Here is a 15,352-nt window from a genome sequence, read left to right as displayed (position 1 = left end):
GTTTCGTAGATCTAGAGAAAGCATATGACAGGGTACCGAGGGAAAAGATGTTCGCTATACTGGGGGACTATGGAATTAAAGGTAGATTATTAAAATCAATCAAAGGCATTTATGTTGACAATTGGGCTTCAGTGAGAATTGATGGTAGAATGAGTTCTTGGTTCAGGGTACTTACAGGAGTTAGACAAGGCTGTAATCTTTCACCTGTGCTGTTTGTAGTTTACATGGATCATATGCTGAAAGGTATAAAATGGCAAGGAGGGATTCAGTTAGGTGGAAATGTAGTAAACAGCCTGGCCTATGCTGACGACTTGGTCTTAATGGCAGACTGTGCCGAAAGCCTGCAGTCTAACATCTTGGAACTTGAAAATAGGTGCAATGAGTATGGTATGAAAATTAGCCTCTCGAAGACTAAATTGATGTCAGTAGGTAAGAAATCCAACAGAATTGAATGTCAGATTGGTGATACAAAGCTAGAACAGGTGGATAATTTCAAGTATTTAGGTTGTGTGTTTTCCCAGGATGGTAATATAGTAAGTGAGATTGAATCAAGGTGTAGTAAAGCTAATGCAGTGAGCTCGCAGTTGCGATCAGCAGTATTCTGTAAGAAGGAAGTCAGCTCCCAGACGAAACTATCTTTACATCGGTCTGTTTTCAGACCAACTTTGCTTTATGGGAGCGAAAGCTGGGTGGACTCAGGATATCTTATTCATAAGTTAGAAGTAACAGACATGAAAGTAGCAAGAATGATTGCTGTACAAACAGGTGGGAACAATGGCAGGAGGGGACTCGGAATGAGGAGATAAAGGCTAATTTATGAATGAACTCGATGGATGAAGCTGTACGCATAAACCGGCTTCGGTGGTGGGGTCATGTGAGGCGAATGGAGGAGGATAGGTTACCTAGGAGAATAATGGACTCTGTTATGGAGGGTAAGAGAAGTACAGGGAGACCAAGACGACGATGGTTAGACTCTGTTTCTAACGATTTAAAGATAAGAGGTATAGAACTAAATGAGGCCACAGCACTAGTTGCAAATCGAGGATTGTGGCGACGTTTAGTAAATTCTCAGAGGCTTGCAGACTGAACGCTGAAAGGCATAACAGTCTATAATGATAATGTATGTATGTATGTATGTATGTTTTTCTTTCCTTTTTTTGATGTTCCCCACCCCCCGCTAGTATAGCTCTCAGCCCCGGGTACTTTTTGATTGCTGTGCCCCCCCCCCACACACACACACACTTCTAACGTCCACTCGCCGCTACTGGGTAGAGCCCTGCACGGATGCAGATACCCGCGAAGTTTAGTGTCTTGCCGGATGCAAACAGTGCGAATAATTTATAAATAATTAAGATTATTGATTTTCACTTAGGTAAAGCCTACTTTTCTTGTGGTTACGCAACCCTTGGCAGTGGTATGGGAGAATAGTGATATATAAAGATACGTGAGAGCATAAAGCCGTAAATCTGACCCAAGCCTAACTGGTTCCTGCCCGCAGTTAATGGAAGGAAGTAACAAAGGTCAATACATCAGTAGTTGTCGCTAAAGAAAAACCTGTGACTGTACGGGTTCTTGTCTCAATACTTTGGGTGTAGTATAATATTTACAATATCCGCGGATAACCATTTGCGGATAATATTCTGTATATCCGCACTGGGCTCTAGGTATAGGCATACTGTAATGAGTGGAGTTAAGCAGAGGGCATACCCGCGTGTACCCTCGACTACTGCCCTGGATAGCGAAATTCTAGTGGATCAGGGGGCGTATTCACTGTCCACCTGGCGAGACATTTATAACTAGGGTTCGGAAGTTGAGAAAAAATACTTTTTCTCCTCAAGTGTCCGGGGTTGGTGCCCAACATATTCATTTTGGGTCCCCGTAGGCCAGAAAATGGTGGGTTTAATTTGTCCATTTTTTTTGTCTTTTTCGCTGTTATTTGGCTTATTGGTCCTTGTTTTCCTTGATTACGTCTTAACGGCTTTTTTTGCAACTTAACCTGCTTTCGATTGCATTTTTACTGCCCATTCTCAATTCGAATCATCATTAATTTATCAACTCTTAAATATCTTTCCTCTAGTGAAAATGAAAATCCACAACCTGTTTCCAGTCAGTCATTCGACCGGGTCAGAAATGGAATGAATGAACCCCCATCTAGCGGCGAGGATAGGAATTTTACCGGCTGCCGAAGACTCTCGCACCCTCTGGGGCAATGATTAATGAATGAAATGATATTGGAGAGTGTTGCTGGAATGAATGATGGCAGGGAAAACAGGAGAACGCGGAGAAAAGCCTGCCCCGCCTCCGCTTTGTCCAGCACAAATCTCACATGGATTGACCGGGATTTGAACCACGGAACCCAGCGGTGAGAGGCCGGCGCTCTGCCGCGTGAGCCACGGAGGCTCTTATCTTTTCTCTAGTAAATACATATATTTGAATCATATCTAAAAAGAGAGGAAATGAAATGAAAAATTAAACTAGGGGTATCAAGTTATGTGCAAGATAAGTACAATATTGAAAAGAGAACATTTTGATGTGAGTGTTTTTGAAGAGAATGATCTCACCTGCTTCAACATCCGTTGATGTGGAGAGAAGTTTCTCGATGTGGTGTATGAAAATCGACGATCATGCAGCAAAGCCAACTGAGCTAAGATTTCCGGTTTCCAGTTTCTGTAACCGCTGTGTGGTTAAGCCAAATATAATTCCACTTTTGCGGGTTGGCTGAATTCATTCTAGATAGAAAAAATATTTCACGGTCTAAAAAGCCTTAGAATAACGGCCGAGAGGATTCGTCGTGCTGATCACATGACACCTCGTAATCTGAAGGCCTTCGGGCTGGGCAGCGGTGGCTCGGTAGGCCAACGCCCTTCAGGGCTGTAGTGTCATGGGGTTAGTTAGTTAGAAAAAATATTTCATTCTAATTTCTGCAAGTACTTGTTTTAACAAACACGAAATTCTTTTTTAAAATAAAGTCAATCTAAAAATGTATACTGTCTAAAAGAAGAAGTATTTCACATTATACATTTGCACCTGAATTTTTCATTTTTAAACATTAGATTCGTTCATTAAATATTATATTAAAAGTAAAATTAAGAATGAGTTCGGATAGCATTTTATGTCCTTTTTGCCCGTTTAGGACCTCTTTTTGGATTTTTTAGTTCTTTTTAAAGATCTTTTCTTTTTAGGGAGTTTATAGATCTTCAACTTCCGAGCCCCACTTTATTACCAATCAGAGGGTTTTTTGAGTGGAAGAGTGTCTACATCGCGCAGATCAGACCATAGGCCCTACCGCAACACTCCCGACTGTGAGAAGTTCATATGAAATGCTTGTTTTAGTATCCAAGGTCACTTGCCTCATATCCATCTGGTCATTCACCGTCGCCACATCCCAGCCTTTTAAGTATCGTCTGATAACACCAGGATTGAGAAATTGTTAGTCAAGTATTCCGGAGACTTTCTCCGAGAAGGCACGACACTTATTTCATGTTGCAGATGGCACGCTACTGATAATACCGTACTCGTTACGCGCCTTCTTCCAGCAGAAAGCTCTTACTGCTGACATTAGTTGCTTGCTACGTGTTAAGATTTGCACATGACATATAAAATATTTTAGCGTGGAATACTACTTGCTGAAAATCGACACACGGACATGGTTATCAACAGGCGTGTGTATAAGCTGGCCTTCTGAACCCCAACTTGGCAGGTTTGCTCCAGGCATAGTCCGGGGTATCTGAAGATCGGTATCGTGTCGGTAGATTTACTGGTACGTAAAATAACTCCTGCGGGACAAAATTTCTGCACCTCTGCGTCTCCAAAACTCGTTCGCAACCCTAAAGATTGTTTTCCATGGTTTCCCATATTCACACAAGGATGTGCCTTAATTAAGGCCACGACAGCTTTCTTCCCACTCCTAGCCATCTCCTATCCCATCGTTGCCGTAATACCTATCAGTGTCGGTACGACGTAAAGCAAATTGTTCAATTATTATTATTATTATTATTATTATTATTATTATTATTATTATTATTATTATTATTTTTCAACTTCGCTAATCGGCCAACTAGGGACCACGATAAGCCTCACTTTACATTCTGGCATTTGTTCATTTTTCGCTTGATCCACATCGTCTTCATTAGCTCACTGTGTTTAGCACGGCTTTCTTCTGTCCATTTGGCACCAGTTGCCCGTTTTTCGTCCCGGAAAGTCCCAAAAGTCTTGATTGCTGCTCTGAAAAGATTTCGGTTTTGTGCATCTTCTGCTTGTAGGCCCAGTTCTTTAAGATCTTTCTTGACATTAACGTACCATGGCATTGCCGGTTTTGGTTTTGTGTCAAATATACTGAAGATACGTTTCGTCCATCGAGAGTCGATCATCCGTCGTATATGACCGTAGAAGCGAACTCTGCCTTTACGCATTGTGTCCGTGATCTTCTCTATCTTAGAATATATTTCTTGCCTGGATTTTCTAATGTAGATGCCATTTTTGTAGTTTGGACCAAGTATGGTGTGTAGGATCTTTCTTTCCTCTCTAAATCCGCAAGCAAACATTTATCAGACAGGATAAGGCATTCAGATACATACAGCGATACTGGTTTGATTGCAGTGTTGTGACGAATTTTTGTGTTCAGGGAAAAGCACTTTTTGTTGTATATGTTGCGGGTGGTTTGGAAAGTGACTTCTATTTTCTTGAATCTTGCTGCAATGGCCTCTTTGTCAAGTCCATTTTTCTGAATCCATTCCCCAAGGTATTTAAATTTACTAACACGGTTTATCGTTCCATATTTGGTGTTTAGTTGTACCGTATCATCTTTGATATTTGACATTACTTCTGTCTTTTGAAAGGAAATTTGTAAACCTGTTTGTTCTGCTACTTCCTTCAACACATTGATCTGTTCTTCTTCTTCTTCTTCTTCTTCTTCTTATTATTATTATGCCACTGTGATTAGCCGGTTCGAGTCCCGTTGGTGGGAAAACCTTAATGTCCAATTTCTTTGAAAATATTTACGAATATTGATAGCCAATCTGCCACCTGAACGACAGCCCTAATGCAAATAATTGATTGATTGATTGATTGATTGATTGATTGATTGATTGATTGATTGATTGATTGATTGATTGATTGATTGATTGATTGATTGATTGATTGATTGATTGATTGATTGATTGATTGATTGATTGATGAAATATAATGGCGTATGGCTTTTAGTGCCGGGAGATGTCCGAGGACTTCGGCTCGCCAGGTGCAGGTCTTTTGATTTGATTCCCGAAGGCGACGTGCGCAGGGGCTGCCTGTACGAGGCGTTAAAGGCGTGCTCGGTTCACCTGGAAGGATATGGGTTCGATTCCCCGTCAGGAAATCGTAAAATTTAAGAAAGGAGATTTCGATTTTCGGAGGTGCACATGGCCCTAAGGTTCACTCAGCCTACATCAAAAATGAGTACCAGGTTAATTCCTGGGGGCAAAGACGGTCGGGCGTAAAGCTAACCACTCTACCCCACCAAGTGCCGAGGTTACGAATAGTGGAAGATTTTACCTTCCAGCCCTTGCAAAGGCCTGTATGGAGATGACTTTGCTTTTGCAGGCGTCGTGCGCGTCGTGATGAGTATGAAGTGATGATGAAGACAACACATGCACCCAGTCCCCGAGCCAGGGGAATTAACCAATTATGGTTAAAAGGCCAGCACGCTAACCATTTAGCCATCGAGCCGGATATTTATTTATTTATTTATTTATTTATTTATTTATTTATTTATTTATTTATTTATTTATTTATTTATTTATTTATTTATTTATTGTTTGATTGATTGCAAACTTTTCACCATAGAATATTGGTCGGTAGGATAGGAGAGGTGGTGGTATACAGTTTCTAATCACTAGATTGCGTGTCAAAAACCTCTCTGCAGTGTTCATGTGGAGTGAGGGTATATAACGCTGTTGACGGTGATTCGTCCGTCAGATGGAGACGTTAAGCCTTGCTCAGACCACTTGGTGTTATCAGACAGAAACAGGCTATGTGCTGACACCGAGTTTCATCGTCTCCCTATCTCATTATCATCCCACATCCAGACGTCAAAACCAGTCCGAGATAGTTAGTAGTACGTAAAACCAATGTTAACACTATTATTATTATTATTATTATTATTATTATTATTATTATTATTATTATTATTATTATTATCAGTAGTAGTAGCAGAGAATTCTCCCAATATTGGAAGACGTTAAGCAAATAACTCAATCATTCCTTCTGTGGGTTCTTGTTGTTACAATATGCTTTCATTTCGTTCCGAGAAGGCTTGTTTACGTTCTTCCAACCACTTTGCTCTGTACTGTTTTTGTTGTGGTTGCTCTGATGGAGATTCCCAATTGTTTACTTTGTGTCTAAGGATGTCTCTTTCTAGGATGTCTGTTGAACTTATGTTTGCGTTCTTGAGGTCCTTAAGTTCGTTAACCAGGGTGTTGAGTTCTTAAGTGAGGTTACATAACCTATCATCCATTTTGTCAATCGATTTTCTGGTTATTATTATTATTATTATTGTTATTATTCCACATCGTTATGCCCAACTGAGGAGCACGCTTGAAGTTCTTTAGCTGATGATTTTGCCTTCTTCTCTTCCCAAAATCTCTTCATCCTCTCACTGAAATTCTTCTTATGTTCTTCTGTCCAGGTTTTATTAGTTCCAGTTTCTGGCTCCGCGAAACAATGGTTATTAATCAGTGTTCTGAAAGCAGAACGGTTCTTCACAGTTTTCTGGTTGATATTGATTTCCTGAAGATTTGATTCTATTTCATTTAGCCAGTTGTTCTTGACTTTCAGTGTGAGGGCAAGATTTAGAATTCTTTTGGTCAGTGTATCATTGTTCATTCTGAGAATGTGACCATTCTCCTAGATTTAGGTTATACGCTACTACAACAAAATGGAAGAAATGCTAGACGTTATGGACACAGTAGAAACTCATGAAGGTGTAGTAGGAAGTGAGCTCTGAAAAACAAACCAGAGGGTTTTGATCTTCCACGAAAGACCTGGACAACTATCAACAGGATTCGGACTGGCCATGGCAGATGTGCCGACTCCCTCCATAAATGGGGAGTACTTAATTCGGCAGCGTGCAGTTGTGGTGTCATGAAGCAAATAGTTCAGCACATTGTGGAGCAGTGTCCTCTCACTGCCTACCAGGGAAACCCAAGAGACTTTTTTCTGTTCTAACCCTTGTGTGTTGACTATGTAAATAATTTGAACCTGTAAATACTTCAAACTGTAAATATTATGTATTACTATTGTATTTATATGTAATGTGATGTGTTAGCCATACGCTAAATAAATAAATACGAAGTGAGCTTCATTCTTATCAACCTTTTACGAATGGACTCAATAACAATGATGGCATTCGATTTATCATTAATCACCAAGATGTATACACCTTACCACACGAAAGCTACCTTTATATTGAAGAACGTCTAGATAAGGCAGATGGAAGTCGGCAAAGCACATCTCAAATAAACAACCATGCCCTAGCCTTTCCTTTTCTGAAGCGCGTTATGAAGCAAATAATGTGGAAATAGATAGATCGAAGAATGTTGGTATTACAAGTGCAATAAAACTCTACCTTTCTTATAGTGATGAAGAAAGTAATCTTTTACGGATGGCAGGATGGTGTCCGAAAGCTAATAACAACTGGATGATTAATCAGGTCGGTACTATTTCTGGTATGTTACCATTAAAACGTATTCTCGGCTTTGCTGATGATTCCAGACGTATTATAATCAACGCAAAACAAGAGCTAAATCTGATCCGTGATCGAAGTGATTACAATTCTCTTAAAGCAGCAGAATCACCAATAGTCTCGAAAATTACTCTTCATCGTACATTGTGGATGATTCCACATATAATATTATCTGATCGAGATACACTCTGATTGCTCAAGGTTGTAGAAAATGATGCACCATTATCTATACGTTTTTGAAGTTGGGACCTGCATGAGTATCCTGTGTTACCACCTACAAACAAGCATAGCTCGGCTGTTAAACGTCACGTTTTACTGAAAAGCCTTTGTATATTATTTGTGGATGTCAAACCCAAGGTAAATTTATCCATGAAAAAGATATCTCAGAGTTTGATCATTGTAAATTAAGAAATATTAGACTATATCGCAACGGAATTACGTATCCCTACGAAAACATGGACATTAATTTTCAGAAAAATAAATTTGGGTTGTTCTATGACATGTTTTGTATATTCCAATCATCGTATTATCAGAAAGAAGATCGTCCGCTATTTTCACCTGAAGGATTTAGAAATAAAACACTGATTGTAGTTATAGACTGCTCTTATCATGAAGAATCTATAAAAGAATCTCCTGTCATTATTCGTTTAGAATTTGAAACATCTGAAAATATTCCTGCTAACACAACAGTCTAATGTCTTATTATTCATATGAGTGATGTTACTTCCCATCCACTAACGAATATTGTTACAGGACTATAAATAAGGATAGCCCTTCATCATGAACATTAGTGTGTGCTTCTACATCGTACACTATGGAACGGAAAGAAAGAAAAGACCACACGGTTACAGACAAACGACTTGATAACAAAAAACTGTGAATGTACATTCTGTTTGCCTACCAGTAAAACTAATACGCTACATCTTATTTACCTCACTCAAGTAAGTGAGGCTGTTAAGATGTTCTGTAAACATAGAACCTTATATCGGATACCTAAATATCTGCTTCAGTACCACCAGGATTTTTATCTACGTACGCTGCTCCTTTCGTAGATGATTTTTGGGACATCCTATCTCTCCACAGTAAGATGTCAATCGATGTAGCTTCATGCAGACGCTGTCGACGACATTACAAGCATCGAAGTGTAAATCACGTCGATTGGGATGGACCTAATCCGAAGATTGAAAAATGCTGACAGTGTATGCATGAACTTTTCCCCCTTCTTTACAGTACCTGATAATGATTCTGAAAGGAACTAAACACATGGTTGACATCAAGGTAAGAACTGCATCAACTTCTTTGTGAAGCATAACATGCATATTTTAATATATTTGGAAAACTTAATTTCATAAACAATAATTATTTTGTGTAATTTGAATATTGCAGGGGCATTACAATTTTGGAAGCATGTTACCCTTTCACAGTAAGATGTTAAGGAGTACAGCAACCTTGTGGGCAGCGTAACAAATACTGTAGTATAACCGGTAGAAGTTGGTTTAATTTTGTAAATAATCACACAATAAATATTTCATTAACATGAAAATGTTCTTCTTATTGCATTCCCTCTGCCTCCTCATACCTATCAAATATTTTGCTCAACTAAGTAGAGATTCGTTTTAGGAGGAGGGGGAAGTAGAGGAGGAGGAGGAGCGTTGATAGTTATTTGTCCGTCGGATGGAGACGTAAATCCTTGAGCATACCTCTCGATGCTATTCGACAGAAGAAGACTATGTGCCACTACCGGGTTTTACCCTCTCTCTTACTACTATCTTGTATCGTGTCATTTATTTCATAATATTATCTTCCCTGATGAGGTTGACGTCAGGAAAGGCATCCAGTTATTATAAAAAATCGATCTTGACTGGTCCTATCCAACACTTGTCCCGTTTATCTACAGTGTTCGTGTATGAGGTGAGGTGAACCTGCAAAGTTTTCAACGGCAGGCCAGCGTTTCAACCGTCTGAGCCATTCAGTCTGGCAGGGTAAGGTAGGTGGTGGTATACAATTTCTAATTACTAGATTGTGTGCCCAGAAAAACCGTGATTAAATTTCTATCCTCTCCGCAGTGCTTATATGAAGTGAAGGCATATAGCGCTGTTGATAGTTATTTGTCCGTCGGATGGAGACGTAAAGCCTTGAGCAGACTTCTCGATGCTATTCGACAGGATAAGGCTATGTGCCACTATCGGATGTTACTCTCTCCCTTCCTACTATCATATATCATGTCATTCATTTCATATTATTTTCCGTGATGAGGTTGACGTCAGGAAGGGCATGCGGTTATGAAAAATTGATCTTAACAAATTCATCTCACCACAAACCCAACACAGTAGAGAAACGGGACAAGGAATGGACACATGTTAGGTTATAACGTCATGCACACTTAGCCAGCATCCGCATTTCAAATCGCCCACACTGTAACGTCACAGCTCTCTCAGGAGACCTGCGCGTTCCGTTGAGTAAAGATAAGCATGCATTTTTAAATCATCCGGTAACTCACGAAGTCGCCGCGAGAGTGCACTGATATGTCTGTAGCGCAATCTGATAGCCATTTGTCACGCTGTGACGTCACAGCTCTGTCAGGAGAAGGCTTAAGCATTGGGTTATGTAAATATAAGCATACATTTTTAAATCGCTCGCTCTTATTACGTCACAGCTCCGTCACTACACACCAAGGGGGAGACGGGCAAAGAGCCTGTGAGTGCGTAATTCGTTTTACAGTAACTTGCAAACTCGCCGTCAGAGTGTTCTTCAAGCTGATGTATATACGCACGTGCGCACTAGCTATTCCCCCAGTTTATGTCTCTAGCGGGATCTAACAGTCAATTATTACCGGTAACTCACGAAGTCGCGGCGTGAGTGCACTGTTATGTCTCTAGCGGGATCTGATATTCTTTTGATTACAGTAACTCACGAAATCGCCGCGAGAACGCAAAGATTTGTCTGTAGCGGGATCTGATAGTCCTTTTTCACGCTGTGACGTCACAGCTCTGACAGGAGAAGGCCTGCGCATTCGGTTATGTAAAGATAAACACGCATTTTTAAATCGCCCGCGCTTATTACTTCACAGCTCCGTCACTACTCCAACGGGGAGACGATAAAGTGCGTGTGTGAGGTTAGGTTACCTTTCGTGGCCAAGGTTAGGTTAACACACGTGTTAACCACGCCTAAAAGTCACCTCTCTAGTTCGGTTCCTCCAAGGGGAACCCGTGTGAGGTTAGGTTGGCGTTCCTCGTAGCGAGGTTAGGTTAACACATCATAACCTCAACTACTAGTCACCTAACGGATTGAACTCCTCCTACGGGAACCCGTGTGAGGTTAGGTTAGCGTTCGGGGGGCAAAGTTAGGTTAACACCTCATAATGACGTCTTAACCTCATCCGCAGGACACCTAACCGATTTGTGGCTCCTCCATGGGCACCCGATCGATTGGGCTTCTCCAAAGGGGTCCGTAACATTAGCATTGCCCTCGTTCGTAAGGGGCCCGTGACCTTTCCGACTCGGCTCCTCCAAAGTGGCCCGTGAGGTTAGCATTGCCCTCGTACGTAAGGGGTCCGTGACCTTTCCGGTTCGGCTCCTCCAAGGGGGTCCGTCGTTTCGGCTCCTCCAAAGTAGACCGTGAGGTTAGCATTGCCCTCATAAGTAAGGGTATGACGTCATAACCTCACCTAGCGGTCAAAACACTCCAGGTTGGCCAGTGAGGTTGGCATTGCCCTCGTACATATGCGTATGACGTCATAACCTCACCTAGGGGTCACGAATAACCCCAGATTACTCCCTGAAAAATTAGACCTCTCCAATGGAGCCTGTGAGGTTAGGCTTGCTCTCGCACACAAGGTTCCGCGTTCAATGGCTTAGAACTTGCATTGCCTTACTACTCAACTAGGGGTCAATGACCTCGTTGCAGGATTGGCATAGCCTTACTACTCAACTAGGGGTCAATGATCTCGTGAGGAAATGCTGACTCAGCACCCATTGTTTTAGAAGATGTCTTGCCCTACTACTATCTACCACCAATGATTAAGTTTTCCGATGCGTATAATGCTTCAGGTTTTATTACTGTATTATAATGTCTTAGTTTTGTTTTCCGAGATAATGATTTTTTTGTTATATGTGTTCCAAGTGATTCGATGTGCTTTCTGTAATTTATTAATTCTCTCCTTATTTGCTTGACGATTTAATCTAGAAGGTTGAATGATTTCTCCAAGGTATTTGAATTTAATTAGTTGAGAAATTTGTCCAAATTTAGTCATCATAGCTTCCCATGTAGAAAGCGAGAGGCTCCTTCCATGTACTGGGTGTGTCTTATGATATTTGAAGTCCTGTTTTAGCTGCAATTTCATGTAGGTTTTCGAGGGAGTGGAGTGCTTCTTTCCTGCAAAAGCTAGACACCGCACGTGAATTCTGTTTTTCACTTGTCTACCAAGAGTTATTCTTTTAACTTTTCCCCCAGGTTTTAATTACTTTTTCTAGAACAAGATTGAACAAGAAAGGTGACAGTCCATCTCCTGTGTTGACATTAAAAGGCTCAGATATTTCTCCTAAGAATTTAACTTTGGAAGTTGTGTCGGTTAATGTTTGTCTGATCGATTCTCTTCTTTTTCTGCCTACTTTAAATTCTTCGAGTACTTTGAAAAGTGTCTTTCGGTCTGTGGAGTCCTATGCTTTTCTAAAGCCTACGAAGGTGACCACTGTTTGTCTAGTTTTGCGCATTTGTAACATAGTCTTGAGATCAAGTATTTGTTCCGTGCATGATCTGCCCTTTCTGAAACCTGCCTGGCATTCTCCAATGAGGTGATCTGTTTGTCTTTCGAGTCTTCTCAGTAGAACTTTGGAGAACATTTTGTAGGTAACTTTTTTTTTTTTTTTTGCTATGGGCTTTACGTCGCACCGACACAGATAGGTCTTATGGCGACGATGGGATAGGAAAGGCCTAGGAGTTGGAAGGAAGCGGCCGTGGCCTTAATTAAGGTACAGCCCCAGCATTTGCCTGGTGTGAAAATGGGAAACCACGGAAAACCATTTTCAGGGCTGCCGATAGTGGGATTCGAACCTACTATCTCCCGGATGCAAGCTCACAGCCGCGCGCCTCTACGCGCACGGCCAACTCGCCCGGTTTGTAGGTAACTGGCACCAAGGAGATACCTCTATATTTGTTGATATCAGTTATATCACCATTAAAATCAATGCAACTTGTAATGCGTGAAAATTGTGTGTGTTGTTCAAAAAATCTCGAGAATGTCTACTGTTTCCCTCCTTAGAGTTTTGACACCTCATTTTTCAGTGTAAAAAAGGGGCACTGCTTTTTAGTAAGAGTACGCTCATGAGTTATACGACTGTTATAATCGTACACGAAAGACTAATGAATCAAGGATATGTTTGTTCCCCTCTTCCGACATGCAGCGGGTACAGATAATGCACACTTTGCCTCCACCCAGAGGGGAGATAAAGAGTTCCGGTAAATCGAAAGGAATATTACTGTATCCACAAAAGAATGGTAAGGTTTATGATAAAGTGACTTGTGAGAAAATGAAAGACATTGTAGACCTCGTAGAAATACTTTTTAAGTTATTATTGACGTTTATCAACATCATCATCATCATCATCATCATCATCATCATCATCTTCATCATTTCCCCTTATCCAGATCCTGCCAGGTCGGGGTATTTATTGCACTTCTCCATCTTCCTCTTGCCTTCCACCGTTCCTCTTCCACGATCTTATCCCAGTCTAAATTCCATCTTCTTATGCCGCTTTTCACTGATACAATCCACCTTGTTCTAGGTCTTCCCCTTACTCTCTTGCTCTCGCACTTTGCCTCCAGCATCCGTCTTGGAATTCTATTCTTCTCCTTAGTTTATTCTGTACAACTCTCTCATTTAGCTTTCATATCCCAACTTCCTTCCTAACATCATTTCTCACACTGTCTTTCCTATCATACTTCTTAGGAATTTCATCTCACTGGCTTGAATTCCACTCTCTTGCCTGCTCGTCAAAGTCTAAGCCTTCCCTTCACTTTTACTTGGTACTTCTTTGCTCCAAACAAGTTTTTTACACTTTGGTAGAATGCATTACTCTGCTGTACCCTCCTGCTAATCTCCATGTCCACCCTAGCAATTTTCATTAATTCACTTCCTAGGTATTTAAAGCTGTCCACAATTTCCAGACTCCGACTTCCAATTTCCACAGTGCTCTTTCCTTGCCTTTCCCCTCTTAACATCACCATAGTCTTGCTTTTATCTGTACTGATTTTCATGCCATACTTCTCATTTTTCGTTCAGTACATCTAGTTGTTGTTATTGCACACTTCTTTGCCGTTCTATTATTATTATTATTATTATTATTATTATTATTATTATTATTATTATTATTATTATTCCAGATACATGGGTTTGTTTTATGGACAGTTAACATTAATTTTAACTCTGGACTGAGGAGTAGAACAGGGTTCACGTGATACAAGATTTTCTCAAGCTCTTAGTTGTAGGAAAAAAGCGCGCAGTGAGAAGATGGCGCTACTAACCGAGTGTACATAGACCAACACTCGTTGCCATGGTTACAATGATGTCAGGAAATTGATGACTCTAAATGCAGATAGACCCCCAGCACAAAAATATCTCCATGTTAAATGTTTGTGTAAACAACGGCGAGGTTAATGTTTTCAATGACACTTCAGCTTTCTGAAAACACGACGAGAAAAAAATCCCTGCTTTACACCAATGTTAATCATAACTTCAGAGTATGAAAAATAAGCCTATTTATACGTTCCATATTTTGTTTATCTGTACGTGCAATTTAAACACTGTTAGAGTAATTAACAATAGACTACTGTCTATTACAGTAAAATAATAATAATAACTATAATAGTTTTCTATTATTTATAAATCAATGAGGCCTTACTGTTGATAGGCCCCACTGTGATCATAGCTATGCCAACATTTTAAAATATAGAATATTCTTTCATAAAATGGTGCAGATTTTGTGTCTTTTATTTATTTTATTCATTTTACGATTTGCTTTACGTCGCACCGACACAGACAGATCTTATGGCGACTATGGAATAGGAAAGGGCTAGCAGTGGGAAGAAAGCGACCGTGGCCTTAATTAAGGTACAGCCCCTTCATTTGCGTGGTGTGAACGTGGGAAACCACGGAAAACCATATTCAGGGCATTCGAACCTACTGTCTCCCACACAGCCGGCTCGCTCGGTTTTTGTTTCTGGATTACATACATTTTTTCGATACAGCTCATATTAACGAAATAATTTGATATTTCCTGTTTTGATCCTCTTAATATTTGTACGTTACTTTGGATTAATTAAATAATATACAGGGTGTTTCCGTGATGATGTTAGAAACTTTCAGGGATGATGGAGGAAGGCAAATGGATCAATTTGTGATCAGGAACCGTCAAACGTTATTAATAATCCAAGTTGTTTAACGTTCGTCCGTTCTTAACAGACGCCGGAGTGTCAGAATAGTCATGTTTGGGCCGATGAGAATCCCCACGCTCCAGTTGTGAAGAGGCATCAGCATAAACATTCAGTCATCGTGTGGGCCGGCATAGTCACTGATTACGTAGTAGGCCGGTTTCGTCTTCATCCCCGCCTAAATGCAGCAGTGTACATAGTGGTACT

Source organism: Anabrus simplex, chromosome 6, assembly GCF_040414725.1.
Source record: "Anabrus simplex isolate iqAnaSimp1 chromosome 6, ASM4041472v1, whole genome shotgun sequence".
In the NCBI taxonomy this organism is placed as follows: domain Eukaryota; kingdom Metazoa; phylum Arthropoda; class Insecta; order Orthoptera; family Tettigoniidae; genus Anabrus; species Anabrus simplex.
This window is presented reverse-complemented; position numbering follows the sequence as displayed.